Source organism: Seriola aureovittata, chromosome 24 (genome assembly GCF_021018895.1).
Source record: "Seriola aureovittata isolate HTS-2021-v1 ecotype China chromosome 24, ASM2101889v1, whole genome shotgun sequence".
In the NCBI taxonomy this organism is placed as follows: domain Eukaryota; kingdom Metazoa; phylum Chordata; class Actinopteri; order Carangiformes; family Carangidae; genus Seriola; species Seriola aureovittata.
Window position 1 is genome coordinate 12,265,686 of NC_079387.1, and position 3,739 is coordinate 12,269,424.

Here is a 3,739-nt window from a genome sequence, read left to right on the forward strand (position 1 = left end):
CGCACCAATTGCCACCTATCATGCTCACTGACAAACGCCATTTGGAAGGATGGGGGGGGGGGGGTTGTCTTTTTAATTTTTCTATATATTTAAAGAAGAAATTAATTTTATAAAAAAAACTAAAAGAAACTCCCTTAAAAACTAAATTATATTTTTATATTTGTATTTTTATATATTAATAAACTCAAATTGTGCCCTCTTGCGACGTTTCGGCACTGTATGTGCCTTCTTCAGGCAGGGCAATAGAAATGAAAAGCAGTGACTACCACGCACTAAAAGCAGCTGTCTCCAGCAAAGCCTCAGCTCAGTGTGCTCTCAATGTATTTTCGCCCTTTTTACACTTGCTCATCGTCTTTTTTAAAATTTGTTGTCTAAATTTTTGTTTTTTGAAATAAATCAAATTAACCCCTTAAATCCTGGTAGTTTTTTAATGTAATCCCCATATAATGAATTAGACTAAATTTAACCCCTTTAATGAATTTTAAGGAATTAAATAATAATAATAGTAATAATAAATAATCATGTATACATTTTAGGCAGTATTTATATATTTTTTAAAGAGTTTTTAGTATTTAGGTTAGGACATGGGTAAGAACCCTGACTCCCATAGGAGTCTCATCTCATCTTTGAGTGGTCTGTGCTGTTTTTAATTATTTCTTTGATAAAGGCTTTGTTGTATATTAATTATAAATCAAAAGAATGTGAATTTTTTAGTAGTCCAATTTGTTTTTATTAAATGAAAATAAATTGAAATAAAATATTTATTTAAATAATCCAATCAAAATGTGTGCCTATGAGGCAACGTTTCGACCTTTATACAGGTCTTCTTCAGGCCTAGGCACACTAAAAAAAAACAAACAAGCGGCTTCTTTTGCTGTCAAGCTGTGTGTCTGTTGCTGGTCAGAGTAAGAATGAAAGGCAGCTCTCTCTGCCCTGCTATTTATACCCTCCCACTTTTTTTTTTTTTCTCTTTTCTCTCAAGTTTCACTTTCCAGAATCCGTACGTAGGCTTTAACCCTTTTTTATGTCCACCAGTGTTTTGAAGTTTTTACTACCTAAAAAACAAAAAAAACAATTTTCTCTCATATCCCTTTAGATTTGATAATGTAATTTAATAATCCCTGTTTTTAATCTAATATTAATTAATGAATTAATTAAATTAAAATGTTTTAAAACTTTTTATCTTTTTAGTCCTTTCCTCACCTAACATATTCTGAATTAAATGGGTTTTTTCAATAATTATCAATTTAAAATTTTTAACCTAATATTAATTTATTCCAAATGTTTTAACTTTATTTAATGTTCTTTTAATCTGTGGTTGTGGTTGTGGTTAGGGGGTTAGGGTTAGGGTGTGGAAAGTACTCCCTCCGGTACGGATGGGAGGGTGCACTGTCCTTCCACCCGGTCGGCCTCCGGTAACTCCAGTCCTGAGAAGGTGGCTGATGGTTCAGGCGACGGTGTTTGCCGTACCGAAGCTTGGTCCAATCATCCATTCTTTTTATATTTTTTTGTTGTTGATTTTTTTTTGTTTTTTATATAAAAAATGGTAAAAAAAATGATGATTAAACTTCTTCTTAAATTAAAATTGTTTATTTTTCAATAAAACACGAAGTACAAAATCAAAAATAAAATAAAATATCAAATAAAAGATTTACAAAGAAAATATGGTGTGCTGCTGCAACGTTTTGACCTTGAAAGGTGTTCTTCAGGCCATGCACACAATGTCTTTTTTCTTTTCCTTTAGATATGTCCTCCAGAGCCGAAAGAAAAATGAGCTCCTGCTCTCTTCTTTTATACCCTTACAGGGTCCCGCCCAGTTTCGTGTCCGCTTTCGTAGTGAAAGTGCCCCTTAAACAGCGGAAATCCCATTTATAACTATATACACCAAGACCCTCCCTGGCTGTCCGGGGTCACTTTTTGCCAGCAGCACCCACACTGGCCTTCTTGATGCCTCTTACTTTTTTCATTCTGTTCTTGCGTTCCTTGCGGTCTTCTTTTCTCATAGAGACCATGCCTGGCCAGTCTGTGTTTGTGTCATTCTTCTTGGCATAGTCTAGGGAAACGTACACCATGGCAAACCCTGTTCTCTTTCCGCCACCAAGCTGAGTCCTAAAACCAAAGACGAACATGACATCAGGAGTGTTCTTGTACATGTTGACAAGTTTCTCCCAGATTTCAATCTTGGAGACTGTGGCCTTGCCAGGATGCAGGACATCGATGACCATTTGTTTCCTGTGTAGCAGCCGGTTCATCATGAACTTGTGGGTCCTGACTGTCACCATGTCATTCATCGTTAGGGTTTTTAGGCAGATTTCAGTCTTGGAGACTTTGGCCGTGCCAGGATGCAGGACATGGATGAGCATATGTTTCCTCTGTAGCAGCCGGTTCGTCATGAACTTGCGAGTCCTGACTGTCACCCATCCTTAGGGTTTTTAGGCAGATTTCAGTCTTGGAGACTTTGGCCGTGCCAGGATGCAGGACATCGATGAGCATGTGTCCTCTGTAGCAGCCGGTTCGTCATGAACTTGTGGGTCCTGACTGTCACCATGTCATTCATCGTTAGGGTTTTTAGGCAGATTTCAGTCTTGGAGACTTTGGCCGTGCCAGGATGCAGGACATCGATGAGCATGTGTCCTCTGTAGCAGCCGGTTCGTCATGAACTTGCGGGTCCTGACTGTCACCCATGGTTAGGGTTTTTAGGCAGATTTCAGTCTTGGAGACTTTGGCCGTGCCAGGATGCAGGACATCGATGAGCATATGTCTCCTCTGTAGCAGCCGGTTCGTCATGAACTTGCGGGTCCTGACTGTCACTGTGTGGTTTAGGGTTTAGGGTTTAGGGTTTAGGGGTTAGGGTTAGGTTTAGGAAATAAAGGATTGTGCCACCGCGAAGGGGTTAGGGTTAGGGTTAGGGTTAGGGTTAGGGTTAGGGTTAGGGTTAGGTTAACAGAGTTTTGCCACCTATCGTACCCCCTACCATAGTCGTTAAGGTCTGTAGCTTCTGATAGGAAGGTCGTAGAGACCTGAAACCAAGTTTCGCCCCCACTAATTCGGCCACGCCCTTTCCAACGGTACCAGCCACTCGCCTGTGGGACCTTCGGTTCCCGAGATGCATTGCGTAAAAATTTTAAATTGGCTGTATCTCGGGAACCGTAAGTCGTAGAGAGATGGGTCCAAGACTGGCGTGTTCAGCGCCCCCTAATTAGGTCTGACGCCACCCACTCCCGTGTCTCTACGACCTTTCGTTCCGGAGTTATAAGCCAAAACGTCTTTCCCATAGGAAATGAATGGGAGACGATTGGTACTGAAAATTGACTAAGTGTTGAAGCCAAAATCTACCTTGTAGAAACCATTTAGGAGCATGTTTCAGACCATTTGGAGTCGATAGGTACCCATTTCCAAGAGACATTTTTTGGTATGTTGACATTTTTTCTATAGGTCAAATGGCAGTATACCAGGTGTGTGGTGTACCCGGGGCCTAAGGATGCAAGGTAAGTGCCCAGAGATAGGGTTTGAGGTTAGCAGCTCCATCAGGTTGTTGTTAATTTTGCCGCAGCCGCTCTGCACGATGTACATGTCCTCGCCTCGGACACTTCCCCGATTTCCACACATGTTCCCTGGTTGCTAAATAGGGTTGGGGTTGGGATTATGGGTGCGAGAATCATACCTCTAGACTAACGAGCCAGGAGGGTTAGGGTTAGGGTGTGTGTATCAGTATGTGTCTGCTGGCTTAGGCTTAGGC

General features: G+C 40.9%; 1 pseudogene; it reads right to left on the reverse strand.

Moving 5' to 3' along the window:
- Positions 1-1,267: 1,267 nt before the first annotated feature.
- On the reverse strand, positions 1,268-2,822 carry LOC130165383 (40S ribosomal protein S24-like; annotated as a pseudogene).
- Positions 2,823-3,739: the final 917 nt, after the last annotated feature.